The 15555-nt window shown below is 48.9% G+C and overlaps 2 pseudogenes; one reads left to right on the top strand and one right to left on the bottom strand.

Moving 5' to 3' along the window:
• Positions 1-2300: 2300 nt before the first annotated feature.
• Positions 2301-2639, top strand: LOC119233325 (cystatin-B-like; annotated as a pseudogene).
• Positions 2640-8424: 5785 nt separating this feature from the next.
• Positions 8425-11922, bottom strand: LOC129144940 (patr class I histocompatibility antigen, A-2 alpha chain-like; annotated as a pseudogene).
• Positions 11923-15555: the final 3633 nt, after the last annotated feature.

Here is a 15555-nt window from a genome sequence, read left to right as displayed (position 1 = left end):
AACATAGGGGTGCCGTTTTCCTTTTGAATTAGTGTTTTTGTGTCCTTTGGGTAGATTCTTAGGAATGGAATTGCTGGATCATTAGGTAGATCCATTTTTAGTAATTTGAGGGTCTTCCACACAGCTCTGAATAATGTTTGGACAAGTTTGCATTCCCACCAGCAATATAGGAGAGTTCCTTTTTCTCCACATCCTCACCAGCATTTGTTGTTTCTGTTTTTTTCATTTTTCATGTGGGCTTTCTCACTGGAGTGAAGTGTACCCCATCTTCTTGATTCAAGATCCCCTGATTTAAAACACAATGAGAAACCACTTCACACCTGTGAGAAGGGCCCATATCAAAAGGACCAGACATAACAAGAGCTGGCAGGACATGGAGACAAGGGAACAGTCCTGCACTATTTTGGGGAATGTAGACTGGTTCAGCCCTGCTGGAAAATGGTGACCAGGTTTCTTAGAAAATTAACTGAGCACCTGCCATAGGACCCAGCAGGCCCATTCCAACGTATCTACCCTGCCTCAACAGCCCATGAGAAGTTCTCAGCTATGAAGGAAGACTCAAAGTCTAAATGAATTAGCAGCAGGGGGAGGCTGGGGAGAGACCTCTAGGGCGGCTCTGCCTCTCACTTTCCCAACCCAAGCTCTTATTAAAGATATGAACAAAGGGATAAGGAAATAGTTTGCAATTGTGTTTATGCTTATACAAATGAATAAGTTACTGCAGGAACAAGTTTTTCTAGTTAGTAGGGATCATGCCACAAGTCAGCATGTCCTCAGGGAACAGGAGTTCATTTGGGGAAGAAGTTCTGTTTGCAGAACTTCTAACCTCCTGGAACCTCCTGTGCAGAGTAAGCAGGTGCTCTCAGAGACTCCGGCTCCCTTTAGGGCGGCAGGCGCCAGCACACCTTCAGAGGACGTTACACTACTTCAAAGGAAAACTGCACCCCCCTGATCACTGCAGCACTATTTACAGTAGCCAAGCTGTGGAAGGGGTGGTACATAGGTAATAGAATACTAATCATCAAGAAACATGAACTAATGCCATCTGGGGCAACATGGATAGAGCAAATGGAAATAAGCCCAAAGGAGAAAGACAAATATGTCACTTAGGTATGGATATAGAGTAATTAAACAAAGGGCTAGATTAAGCCAAACTTAAAAGCTATCCCTTGAGTCTCTTAGGTGGTGCCTGACTACTGGCTGGGGCTGCAGACCAGCCCAGACTTCCTGGCCTGGCAGCGCTGGATGGCAGACAGACCCTCTCTAGTTTACATCAAACTCATTTGACAACAAAGCCTGACTCCAGCTGACTGAATCCCCCATTGTGTGTTGTTTCACCTACACCACCACTGGGTCCCCAGCCTCTGCTGTTTGCTGGGTCTGAGATGGATCTTGTACTTGATGCTGCATGTAATTTATTTCTTTGTTTGTTTTTAAGATTCATTTTTTATTTATTTATGCATATAAGAACTGGGGTATAGGTCAGAGGTGCAGAGGGTGAGAGGATTCACCAGACACAGAGGAGGGAGCAGAACTGGCCAATCTACTGAAATCCACTGCTGAGGGGATGGGTGGGTGAGACAGGAGAGGTCTGCTGCCCTCTGTGGGTTGCTTCCTGGCCGGGGATCAAACTCAGATCTAAGAAGTGTTAGCACTCAGACTTAAACCTTATGCCACGAGGGAGGCCCTGTTTTTAATATTTTTTTTACATCTCTGATACTATTGATAATAGTGTGAGGTCTCCTGCTTCTCTGCTTTCACAACAAACACACTCCTTCCAGCACGTGGCTCAGGTCGGGTTTACACGTGTCTTTGTCACCTTTACTCAGTGTCCATCTCTCACGACAGTGCAAGCTCCATGTCTCCAGGGTCCTCTCTCTGCTGCCATTGTATCTGCAGGGGAGGCAGCTTGGGGAGGCAGGAGCCAGCCAGGGAGAGGGATGCTGGGAAGTGAAGAGGAGGCAAAGGCAGAGAACACTTGGGAGATGCTCCCTGGTTCACTGAGAAAAGCATTTCTCAAAGTGTGGTTGTGGAATCCTTGAAGTCACCCAGAGCCTGTCACAGGAGCCACGAGGTCAAAACTATTTTCTAAACGTCACTTAGACACCATTGGCTTTTTCACTATTTTGCCATCTGCTGAGGTAAAAATTACTGAAAATGGAGCTTATATTACTAACTGCAGTTTTTCTTCACAACTACTTACCTCAGAAACACATCTCCAAGCCAGTTCCATTTCAAAGTGTCTTGGTTGAAGTATTAAAAATTATCTTGGGCCCCAGCCCAGTCAGCGCCGGAACCGCCTCCTGTCCGCGCCCGCCGCCCCGCAGCCCCGCGCCGAGACCCAGGCCATCGCTGACCAGGGGAAGGCCCAGCTGGAAGAGAAGGAGAACCAGACATTCCCCAGGTTCAAGGCTGTGGAGTTCAAGAGCCAGCTGTTCGCCGGGAGGAACTTCTTCATCAAGGTTCAAGTGGGCGAGGAAGACTTCATGCGCCTTCGAGTCTTTCGGAGCCTCCCCCACGAAAACAAGCCCCGTCCCTGTCCAGCTCTCAGACCAGCAGGACCCGGCAGGACGAGCTCTCCTGCTTCTAGCCCCAACTGAGGCCGCTCCCCAGCCGCCTTTCCATGCCCTGCCAGCTGCGCAGACCTGCTGGGGGAAGGCCATCCTGCTCACAGTTCCTTTTGGGCTTCCCTCCCCATCAGCGATCCCCAGAATACAATAGTTTCTTAACTCTCTAAAAAAAAAGTCATCTTCATTATTCTATCATCCTCAAATCCACATTTTACAGCACCTGATGCGATGACACGCAAGTGCACACACAACACTCCTGCTGCGTTCCCAGCTGTTATGTGCCAAGAAAAATATTTGCATGAGATGAATTGGACTATTTTTCTTTTTTGTAGGCAATACCATCTTCACATGAAGGAATGAATGACAAAATCTGTGGCTATTTGATTTGGTTAATTAGCAGACATTGTCCTGAAAATGAGTGCTGGTCATGGGGCCCCCAACCTCCTCCTGCTGCTTCTCTCCAGGGCTCTGGCCCAGACAGACACCTGGGCTGGTGAGTGCAGGGTGGAGGGAAAAGGCTTCTGCAGAGGAAGCTGCTGCCTTAGGCCCCTCTGTCACCCCCGTGGCCCCTCAGTCCTGGTCCCTTTCTGTCCCCCCACCTGCCTCCTCCTTTTGTCCCCTGAGTCTTGCCCCTTCTGGACCCGCTGCCCATGTTCAGTCTCTGGAGCTCCCTCCCTCCTGGACACTTTCTCCCCTGCCCCATCTCCCCGGGACTCAGGACCTGCCCCGGGAGGAGGGTCCGCCCGGCTTTCACCCCTCCCCGCCCCCAGGCTCCCCCTCTCTGAGGGTGTTAGAAATGGTGATGTCCCGCCCGGCCTCGGGGAGCCCCGGTGCATCGCGGGGCTACGTGGACGACCCGCAGTTCGGGGTTCGACAGCGACTCCCCGGGCCAGAGCGCGGAGCCGCGGGCCCCTGGGCGGGCGGGCGGGGCGGGAGGGTCGGGCGAGGAGACGCGGCTCCGCAGACACTCGGCGCGGAGGCTCCAAGCGCTCCTGGAGGCCCCGCGCGGCCGCCGCAGCCAGAGCCGGGCCGGGGAGCAGCGCGGGCCGGGGCGGGTCACCGCTCCCGCCCCACCCCCCGCCCCGAGTCTCGGGGCCCCGTGACCCCCGAGGCCGTGGCCCCTGCCAGGCCCCTTGACCAGGGAAGAGCCCGCGGGACTTTCACCCTTTAGGTTTTATTTAAGTTCAGGATTATTCAGGGCGGGAGATCGGGTGCGGGCGGGAGACCACGGGGTGACTGAAGGGCGGGGCTGAAAAGGGGCTGCGGGGCTTTGATCTCCCTGAGGCGCGCACCCCGCAGGGAAATGGAATCATGGTGAGAAAGCGCCCCCTTCTGGCCAGAGAGGGAGCTGTCGGCCACGTTTTCCAGCTCTGGGATGGAGACTGGCCCAGAGGCTCCTACTTTTTCTGAAGGACAGTTCAGGAATCCAATTTCTCCTGAGAAAGAGGGGAGACCACCCCTGAAATCACCCTGCACAGGACCCTTTTCACCAGCAGCCATCTTAGGAGCAACGAGTTTCTCTCTCGAGATCTTGTTTTTTGGTGAGAGAGCATTTTTGGAGATCTCCCTCCTGCCTGTCTGTGTCATCACCCTCCACCCAAGTCAGCAGCAAAATGCTCAGAGACCTGCATCCCACCCTGGGCTCTCACCTGCTCTCCCGGACTCCCAGACCAGGCTGGTTTCTGGGGTTTGTGCTTCCTCCCTCCAAGCATACTGTTCTGTCCACTGGAGGATGGTCACATGAGGCTGCTTCAGTGTCCATGGAGGAAACACAAAGCATGAAATTTCTGATTCTTCCTACTCAGGCCCCCCAATCACCATACATGACCCATCACCCCATCTCTGAGCATGAGGTCACCCTGAGGTGTTGGGCCCTGAGCTTCTACCCTGCGGACATCACGCTGACCTGGCAGCGAGATGGGGAGGACCTGACCCAGCACACAGAGCTGGTGAACTCCAGACCAGGGAGGGGGGAATGGAAACTTCCAGAAGTGGGCAGCTGTGGAGGTGGCACTGGAAGGGAAGGGAATGTCAGACCCTGAACCTGAGGCCTCAATCTGACCCTCTGAAGGTTTCTAGAAGGGCTTCTGATGCCCCTGAGTCAGCCGTGTGCCCACATCCCCCTCCTTACCCCTTCTCAGGACTTGGGGCTCCAGCAGCCCCTCATACTGCACAGGGCATGTGTGTCTCTGCTCCTTTCCAGGAGTTCTCAGTTCTCCATCCTTGCCATGGTCCTCATTTCCAGCTCAGTTTTCTTTGTAGGTGTGCTGATTACACTAAAGGTAGCTTTATGTGTGAGGGTATAGAAGAAGTGCTCAGGTAGGGAAGGGAGTGGGGGATCTTGTCCACTGAGAGCTTTCACATCCCAGGGAGAACTTGCCCTGCCTGGTTAATGGGAAGTACCATCCACACACACGGGTGTTGCCCAGAGGGCATTTGGTCCAGTCCCCCCTCACCTCCTTTCTTCATTTTCCCAGTCCTGACCTGGGACTTTACTCACAGTTCTGGAAACTTCCCTGTTGTACAGGATTAGAAGATTCTTTTAAGCTTCTGACCTGACTCCTTCCTGGTCTCACATGATGCTTCTGACCTGACTCCTTCCTGGTCTCACATGATGCTTCTTCCCACAGGAGGACAAGGAGGAAACTACACTCAGGCTGCAGGTAAGAGTGGATCAGGGGTTGGATCCCTGAGCCCCTGGGGACAGTGTAGTTGGAGCCCATGGGGAAGTTACACTCATCAGTTCCTCCCGTGGTCTCATCTCTGACCAAGCTTTGTTGTGTTCTCCCCCAGGCAGCCATAGTCCCAGTGCTAAGAAGTGTATCTCAGCCCCTAAAGGTGAGACCCTGGAGGACTGCAGTGGGGGTGGGGGTTGAGGCAGAGAGGCTGGCACTAGGTGATGGGGATGCTTTCAGGGACATCTTGAGAATGCAGTGGACCATTGATAATGTTAACACTCAGGTCATTCACCTGAATTTCTTCATGATTATTTTCTTTCACAGTGTGAGACAGCCTTGTGTTGGCCTGAGTGTTACAGGATTTCTTTTTGCCCACATTTTGTGCCTTTATGATCCCCTGGTTTAAACCAATTCACACTGTGAGAATGGCCCATGTCCAAAAGACCAGAAACTCAAGTGCTGGCAAGGATATGGAAAAAAGGGGACAGTCCTGCACTGTTTTTGGATATGGACTGAGCCAGCCCTTATGGAAACAGTATTGAGGTTTCTTAAAGGAGTAAATGTGGTTCTGCCTTTGGACCCAGCAATTCCACTCTGAGGATCTCCTCACAGAGGATAAATACTCTCCTGTGAAGGGACCCTGCTCTCCAGTCACCACTGCAGAACTATTTACAGTAGCCAAGCTATGGGAACCACCTAAATGCCCCAGACAGGTGGGAGATTAAGAAGAAGCTGGGATTACACATATACATATATGTACATATACAGGTGTCTCCAAAGGAGATGAATGTTTAGGTTTGGGGGAGGGAGCTGTCAGGGGTGAAGATGCCACCACATCCAGCAGGGGCCAGGGTGGGGGGAGGGGTATTGCCCAGCTCTTTACACCTCAAGCCAACCATGAGATATTTCTAAACCTCCTCCTCTTCTTCAGGTCCAATGCTTTTTCAGTCCTACTCAGAAGCTGCTTCTCCATGGAACTGTATTTATTGAGGTACACTCTTTACTCTGTATGTGATTTGAATTAATTTATTCCGGGGCTTGATGTTAATTGACTTCCCATCATCTTATGTTGTGTATCCTTCATTCCTGTTACACACACACACACACACACACACACATGCACACATGCACTCCCCTCTTCTTGGGAACCAGATCCTCAACTCAGCACTGGGATTACTCTGACCCTCTGTCTCTCTTCCCCTCAGAGCCGCCCTCTCTGCAGTGTCTCTACTCAGCGGGTTTGAGCAGCCCCAGAAATCCCTGCACCTCCTGCCTCTGACCTTGTGGGAAAACAGCCCCTCAGCCTGCATGACAGTGAGGAGGCGAAGGCAAAGTCCAGAGGTCAGTGACTGAGAGAGGAGATAATTTACTTTTTTTATTTTTCCCCTCATTGTATTATTCAGTTGAGATTAGCATTGGTTTACACACTGTATGTGTTCAGAGACAAGGGTCAAGCCTCTTCAGATGTTTGTTACCACATCACACCCACCCTAAGGGCACGCATAGTCTTCACCATAGTCCATTGGCCCTCTTCCTACTTTGTTTCCTACTCTTACCCCAGCCCATAGCTTCAACTCTGCAGTCATGTATATAGAGTATGTTTTGATTTAGTTTATGTTTTGGTTTAGTCTGTCCCTGCTCTGTTTCCTTACATTCCAAATATGAATGAAATCATCCAGTATTTAACTTTCTCCTTCAAACTTATTTCACTTAGCATAATCCCATCCATATCTATCCATGTTGTTGCAAATTCAATATTTCATCTTTTTCACAGCCAAATAGTATTCCATTGTGCATATAGCTTGTGTTCTTTATCCCCTCATCTGCCGTTCGGCACTTACATTGTCTCCATAGCTTGGTTATGGTGGACAGTGCTGCAGTGACCAGAGGAGGCGCATATTCCTCAGAATTAGTGTTTTTACCTTCTTTGGATAAATACCAAGGAATGGGATGCTTGACCATTTTGAGGAACCTTCTTTTTTTTTTCCTATAGTAGCAGGACCTTTGTGCTATCCATAGAAAAGAAAGGTTCCAGGTTACCGCCCCACCCAAGGAAAGGTGGGGCTGAGCAGGGATGAGAAGCTAAGGAAGAGGAGGAAGATGTGGAGTGAGATGCAGAAAGAAGACTGGAGGAGGAGCATGGAGAGAGAGACATGTGAAGAAGAAGCCAGGCTTGTTCCTCAGACGTGGACTTGTGCCAGGGAATTGAGGACATGGAAAGAGACACATGAAAGAGACAAAGATGTGGGTGGGAGGCCCATGGGGAAGCTGACAATGGCAGCTGTTATCTTGATGTGGATTTTTATTTTGCTCTTGTCCTTCCAGACTTGCCTGGCCCCTCCTGCCCTGTCCCATGGGTCTCTACCAGTAGGTGCTTTAGCCTTGTGGCAGGCCTTCGGGCCTCAGTGGGCCTGCTTTGGGCAAGCCTGTTTGGCTGGGCACTTACCCATGAGGGGACAGGTAACTTTGGATGCTTCACTTGGGAACTATTCTAACTATATTCTTTCTCTTCTCTCTCTCTCTATTGCACACTGATTCTCTATTTTATACTAATTGTATTAAAGTTCTTTTCTATTGAAGGTCTTACACTTTAGATTATGTTTTGTCTTTATGCAGCTGATGGCAGACCCCATGTAGACTGTGTAGTTTTGAGGGTACAGGGAACCCCTCATTCAGCCTGCTAACAGGATCAGACATCATTCCCACCCACCATGTGCCAGAGTTCCTTTTCCTCCACACCCTTCAGTGGGTCATTCTCACAGTGTGAGGTGGTAACTCCTTGTGGTCTTAATTGGCATTTTCCTGACAGCACATGATGACAAACATTTATCCTATTGGCCACATGTCTGTCTTCTTTAGAAAAGTACCTATTTAGCTCCTCTGCCCTGCTTTGAGTTTTTTTCTTGTTTTGGAATTCTTTGTAGATTTTGGATATTAACTTCTTGTTGGATTGATGATGTGCAAATAGTTTCTCCGATTTGATATTGTCTTTTCATTTTAACGATAGTTTCCTTCACTACATAGAAGCTTTTTAGTCTGATGTGATTCCATTTTTTTTTTTGCTTTTGCTTCCTTGGAGCACAGAAGACATTAGGGGCAGTGAAAATATTCTGCATGATATTCTCATGATGGACACAGGTATTGTCTGGGCAATAGTGTTTGTTTTCCCATCAGTAAAGGAGTTCAGATCACAGAGTGGGGGAAACATTTGCAAATCACGAATCTGATAAAGGACTGTATCTACACATAATACATTTGTTCAACACCCTGAGAACTGACAACACCAGAGTGAACCCAAAGGGAAACCATGACTTTGTAACTATGATGTGCGGGTTCATCACTTGTAACCCACATGTCAGTCTGGTCTTAACACATGATTTGGTCATGATGTGTGAAGAGTTTTATAACTTGAGGAATGAAGTGTAATTTACTTTAGAAAGCATATTTCATGCTCATACAAGGACATTTAAATAACACTCAAGGATATGCATAAGTCATTCCCCTCCACCCCCAACACCCCAGTGAGCCAGTATCTGCTCAAAACCAGTTAGCAATTTATCTTTTCTCTTCTAAAAAAAAAAAATACACACACACACATATACACACACACACACGCATATATATGTGTGTGTGTGTCTATGTTTTTTTAATCTCCATGCTCCTGTCTGGGCAATAGTGTTTGTTTTCCCATCAGTAAAGGAGTTCAGGTCACAGTGTGGGGGGAAACATTTGCAAGTCACGAATCTGATAAAGGACTGTATCTACACATAATGCCTAAAACTCAATGATCAGAAAGAAATAACCTAATATTAATAAGGACAAAATAGTGTAATAAATAAATAGCACTTCCTCTATAAAAATGTACAAAACTTCCATACAAACAGCAACTGTAGTCATAGAAAAGTAAAAATATGAACAAATGCTCAATATCACAGTTAAGAACAACAGTGACATCATCGCCCTGCTGCCTAGGGTGTGCACAACAGGAGCCTCATCGGGTTCATTGTAAAAGATCCTTAGGGGCTGAGAGACACATCAGAGCCCTGGGCACTGTCGTTGCCTGGTTGAGAACAAAACAGAACCTGGTCAGAGATGAGACCACAGGAGGGACTGATGAGGGTGACTCCCCCATTGAGTCCATTTATACTGTTCCCAGGGGCTCAGGGTTCAAACCCCTGATCCACACTTACCTGCAGCCTGAGTGTAGCTTCCTCCTTGTCCTCCTGTGGGAAGAAACATCATGTGAGACCAGGGAGCAGTCAGGTCAGAAGACCTAAAGGAATCTTTTAATCCTGCACAACAGGGAAGTTTTCAGAACTGTGAGTAAAGAAAAACCCAGGTCAGACTGGGAAAAAAGAAGAAAGGACATGAGGGGGGACTGGACCAAATGCCCTCTGGGCAACACACGTGTGTGTGGATGGTACTTCCCATTAACCAGGCAGGGCAAGTTCTCCCTGGGACGTGAAAGCCCTCGGTGGACAAGATCCCCCACTCCCTTCCCTACCTGAGTGCTTCTTCCTCCACATCACAGCTGCAGCCACTGCAGCTCCAGTGAGCACAGCTCCAAGGAGAACCAGGCCAGCAATGATGCCAAAGGTAGGGATGGAGGACTGAGGAGGGGGCACTGGAAGGGAAGGGAAGATCATACCCTGAGCCCCAGACCTTATCCTGACCCCCTGAAGGTCTCCAGAAGGGCTCCTGATGGCCCTGAGAACAGCCTCAGTGCCCACATCCTCCTCCTCACCCCATCTCAGGACTTGGGGCTCCAGCAACCCCACATGCTGTGCGTGGCACGTGTATCTCTGCTCCTCTCCAGAAGGCACCACCATAGCCGCCCACTTCTGGAAAGTTCCATCTCCCCCAGGCCTGGTCTCCACCAGCTCCATCTCCTGGGTCAGGTCCTCCCCATCTCGCTGCCAGGTTAGGGTGATGTCCGCAGGGTAGAAGCCCAGGGCCCAGCACCTCAGGGTGACCTCATGCTCAGAGGTGGGGTGGTGGGTCATGCGTGTTTTTGGGGGATCTGAGGTGGTAAATCAGAAAACTCACTTTATATTTCCTCCATGGACACTGAAGAATCCTCATGAGACCATCCTCACAATGGACAAGACAACTGGTGTGGCAGGAAGAAGCATAAAATGTAAAAAACAGGCTAATCTGGGGAATCTGTGAGATTCTCCTATTCCTTAGAAAGTTCTAGAATGAGGACGAAAACCCAGGGTAGGATGAAGCAGAGGGAGTGGAACACAGACTTTTTATTCCTGACCTGGGTGGAAGGTGAATGACACAGAAAAGCAGGAATCACATAACTGAAAATGTTCTCAGACCAGAAACAAGACTGAGAGAGAAACTCGTGGTTCTCAAACAGGCCCCTGGTCGAAAGGACCCGGTGACGTGTGGTGTCAGGGACTGTCTGTCTTTCTCAGGAGAGACGGGATCCCTTCACTGTCCTTCAGGAGAAGCCGGAGTCTCTGGGAGTCTCTCTCGTGCAGAACATGAAACCCAGGGGAGTCCCCCTCTCGGGACTAGAGAGAGGACTCATTTCCCGCAGTGACTCCAGGCAGGGGGGCACCGGGAGGCCTCCAGGCCCCTCTTACCCGTGCGCTGCAGAGTCTCCTTCCCGTGCTCCAGGAATGTGCGCAGCCACCTCAAGCACTTGCCCTCCGCATAGTTCCTGAATTTCTCTGCCTCACCCCGGGCCTCCCACTCGCGCCGGGTGATCTGAGCGGCCGTGTCCGCCGCGGTCCAGGAGCGCAGGTCCCCGTTCAGGGCCAGGTAATCGGCGCCGTCGTAGGCGAACTGTCTGTACGCGCGGAGGAGGCGCCCGTCGGGCCCCATGTCGCAGCCAGACATCCTCTGGAGGGTGTGAGAGCCTGTCCAGAATGAAACGGGGTGAAAGCCCCGCGTTCTGTTCCCGGGCAGGTTGCAGAGAAGCCTGGAGGGGGAGACCCTGAGCGACCCCCGTCCGTGGGGATGGGGGTGCTGACCCGGCCCGGACCCGCGCCAGCTCACCGGTCTCGCTCTGGTTGTAGAGGCCGCGCAGGGTGTCCAGCTGCGCTCCGTACCATAGTATGTTGTCCCTTTGGTGCCAAGTCTCCTCGTCCCGCTCCTCCTGCCCCAAGCTCTCCGCCCAGGGCGCCCGCGGCTCCGCGCTCTGGCCGGGGAGTCGCTGTCGAACCGCCCGAACTGCGTGTCGTCCACGTAGCCCACGGCGATGTACCGGGGCTCCCCGAGGCCGGGCCGGGTCATCGCGGTGTGAAAAACCCTCAGGGAGTGGGGGCCTGGGGGCGGGAGGGGAGACCCGGGCTATTCTTCTCCCCTTCGGGGGCTCGAGTCCCGGGGGGCGCCCACGAGACAGAAAGTGGGTGAAAGACGAGCGAGAGTGAAAAGCGGCTGCGGGACGAAAATGGCCGGGACTCGGGGGGCCAGAGGAGGCTGGGGTCTCGGGGGACGGAAAGGGGCCAGGACGGGGCGGGGCCGAGGTGGGGGGACACCTAGGGCGGCGGCGAGGTCGCGCCTTTCCCACGCCCGCCCGCGCCCTCGCTCCCGCCTCTGGGAGCGCCCTGTCCCCTCCCGACCCGCACTCACCCGCCCGGGTCTCCCTCGGGGCCGCGGCCACCGCGAGCAGGAGCAGGAGGGCTGCGCCCCCCATCCCCCAGGACGCGCCTCCACCCGGGCTGGGGAGACGGAGTCCCGGGCGGGCGAGGGCTTTGGAACGGGAGCCGCGGGGCTGCTGATTGGCTGCTCTGGAGACCCCCAGGCAATGGGGAGTGAGCCCTGGGGTGAGTCACCAGTATCCAGGAGGAAGGACTCGACGCAGGCTGTAAGAAGCGAAACTGGATGAATGGAGTGTGTAGGAGTAATAGGAGGGAGCCCTGTGGTGATGTAACATTTCCATATCTTGTAGGTGGTGGCAAGATGCAAGAAGTAATGAAATTTGCATGGAATAACATAAATACCCAATAGCACACAAATAAGGAAGTATAGAGCTTGGTGACATCTGAATACGGTCAACGGATTATATCCATATCAATTTCCTGGTTGTAATATTGTACAATACAGCAAGTTGTTACTATTGTGAGAATCTGTTTGAGTTTACAATTATTTCAAAATAAAAATTTTAAAGTATTCAAAAAAAAAAAAGAAGAAGAAGTGAAACTGGGGAGATGAGGAATCCCCAACAGTAACCTTCCCGCCCCAGACAGCGCCCTGGGGACTGAGACCTTGACAGCCACACCCCGAGACCCTCCTCTCCTGCACCAGAACCTTTGAAACACCCACACCTTCTCCCCGAGTCCAGGCCCAGGAAATGGGTCAGCGATTCTCAAACATTTTTCTTTCAGGATGTCTCTACAGTCTCACAAATTATTACGGATCCCATGCATATTTTTTTATGTGGGTTACAGCTTTAAATATTTACTAGAATAAAGGCTTTTAAGATGGTATTACTTTCTTACTTTAGAATATTAATAACCAATGTATGCTAACAAAGCATTTTTTTAAAGATTTATTTACTTATGCATAGAAGAGCTGAGGTGCAGGCCAGAGATGCTTGGGGTGAGAGGATTGACCACAGACGGAGTGGGGAGCACATCAGGCAGATGTACTGAAACACACTGCTGAGGGGAGCAGGGGGCTAGGCTGCAGAGGTCTGCTGCACTATGTGGGGTAGTTCCCTGGCCAGGGATTGAACTCATGCTGCAGTGGCTGCAGGCAGCTTCATAGGTTGCATCTTAACCCCTTGCACCACCAGGGAGGCCCAAACAAAGCATTTTTAAGAAAATAACTTTCTGTAAACATAAGGATAATGAAAAGAGGGGAACTTTTACATTTTATATTTTTGCAACTGTCATTTTTGTCTCATTAGAAGATATTTTAGTTTCCATAGTTTCTTCTACATTGAATGTTTTGTTTGAAATCTATGAAAAAATATACAATCTCATGGAAATATGTAGGAATAGTCTTTTAATAACCTTTTCAGATTATGGATATTCAACTTTGTTACAACTTTCATACTCAATCATAACTATATAAGTTATATTTTCTCAAAGGTTATTTGCAAAGTGAAATCTGAAACAATGTCATTGAATATTTCCTATTCTGTTATATTAACTCCCTAGCGCTCTCTTGTATATTAATGGATATTGTACAATTGTATGATTTTTTTTAAAAAGTTACCTATTATTTCACTATGTCTTATATAAATATATAGTGTTAATTATACTGGGGTCAAGTTATCCAAAATCACATGTTTTATTTTTTACCACAGATCCCAAAAGAAAAATTAGTCCATACTGTAATTTGTCAAGTTTATAGTGATAGGACTCAATTTTCCATAATTCTGGTTTTCTCTGGGAGTTTACATTTTATCAAGGCAACAAGTGCCCTCAGTAGATTTTTAAAAAGGACAGACTCACGTTCATTTTCAGGAAAGTGTCTGCCAGTTCAACTAGTCTAAGTAACCATGGTTTTATCAACTCATTCCTTCAATTAAAAATGATATTGCCTAAAAGAAGAGGCAAATTCATGTCATACATTTTTCTCCCTGGGACACGGCCCTTTGGACTGTAGCAGAAGTGCCTTATGTGCACGTCCTTGTCATCGTTTCAGACCTGTAAAAAATGTGGATTTCAGGATGATAAATAGAAAATATGCTTTCGTGATTTAACCAGGACATTTTGAAGTGAAACTGGTTTGGATTTTTTTTTTCCTGCGAGAAAGTGGTGGTGAAGAATAACTACACTGCAGTTGGTACTATAATTTCCATTCTTACTAAGTTTTACTTTAGCAAATGTCAAAATAGTGAAAGGCAAATGGTGTCAAAGTAATGTTATAAAAATGGTTTTGTCCTCCTGTATCCCGTGAAAGGTTCTGGGTGATCTCAAGGATTCCACAGACCTACTTTGGAAATGCTTTTTTCAGTGAACTAGGGAGAGTTTCCCAAGTGTTCTCTGCCTTTGTCTCTTATTGAGCACCCAGAATCCATCTCCTTGGTTTGGATGTCCTATTTCCAAAGTTTTTCTTAGAGCTTTGCCCCTGGACACCCTGGAAGAGAACTCATTCCTCAGAGATGATGAGAGAGAGTCCTCAGTCTGAGAAGGGAATTAGAGAGACAGGTGCTTCCATTTGGAACTGGGACTGTTTGTGTCTGGAGGTACCAGACCCACTGATAATCTTTTTTGATTTTGTTTTTCACCTGCTTAATATTATTTCCATCCAGGGACCTCGCCTCATCTTTAAGAGAGATAATATTGGCCCCTTGATTTTATGTGTTTAATGCATCTGTCTTGATGCTCCCAAAGCATGAAGAGCTGTGCTGGCCAACAGAATGTTCTGGAAGAAAAAATGTTCTATATATGCACTGACCAATATGGTGCCTCTAACTATTGAACACTTGAAATGTGGCTCATAAGCTGAGATATTGCATATTTTACTATATATCATTTAAAATTAAAAAGCCGGGCCTCCCGGTGGCGTAGCGGTTGAGCACTGGGTTGCAAAGCTGCCTGTGGCCTCTGCAGCGCCCTTCGATCCCAGGCTGCTCCCCAGCCACTGGAGGAGGGTCCCACATGGTGCGCAGACCTCTCCTGCCGCCCGCTGCTCCCCTCAGCTGTGTACTTCGGTCCTTCTGCCTGCTCTGGCTCTTGTGAATTCTCTCACCCTCCCGCGCTTCTGACTGTACCCAGTGCTTGTATAAATAATAAATAAATAAATCTTTAAAAAAAAACTGTTTAAAAAAAATTAAATTAAATTAAAAGCCATATGTGGCTTGTAGCTACCATATTGACAGTACATACCTAAGTTTCAGTATCTGCCCCCCAATATTTTGTTGTATAATAAAATTGTATAATAAAATATAATGTATAATAAAATTACCTTTGTGTGGAAGTCATGGATTTTTATACGTGGATTTTAGGTATATCCTTAAAATATGGCATATCCAGATAGTTTAAGCAACATGTATTTCAACAACAGATGGAGAGGTGACATCCCAAATCTGAAAACAAACTCTGTCAAATCCCTGAATGACCACTAAACTGTGCTGAGGTGTGGGACACTCAAGAGAAACTGCTGGAAAACCAGGAAGAACTTAGAGGGCGTTCTACCCTTGAGTGACAGACTCATCCTGGTGCAATCTGTGAATCTGCACCTAAGACTGATGACTTTCCCAATCCACACACGCTCAGAGAACCAGAAGCAAAAATCTTACTGAATTGAGGAATCAAACATCAGATCTGGTGGCTGCATTTGGGTATTTGGGTACGCCAGGAACAAGTGAGTAAAAGCCAACATCCAGTCCAAAACCTTGG

Source organism: Talpa occidentalis, unplaced genomic scaffold (assembly GCF_014898055.3).
Source record: "Talpa occidentalis isolate TD23 unplaced genomic scaffold, MPIMG_talOcc4v2.1 talOcc4.773, whole genome shotgun sequence".
Lineage (NCBI taxonomy): Eukaryota > Metazoa > Chordata > Mammalia > Eulipotyphla > Talpidae > Talpa > Talpa occidentalis.
The sequence above is the reverse complement of the archived record's forward strand: the minus strand, read 5'-3'. Positions and strand labels throughout refer to the sequence as shown.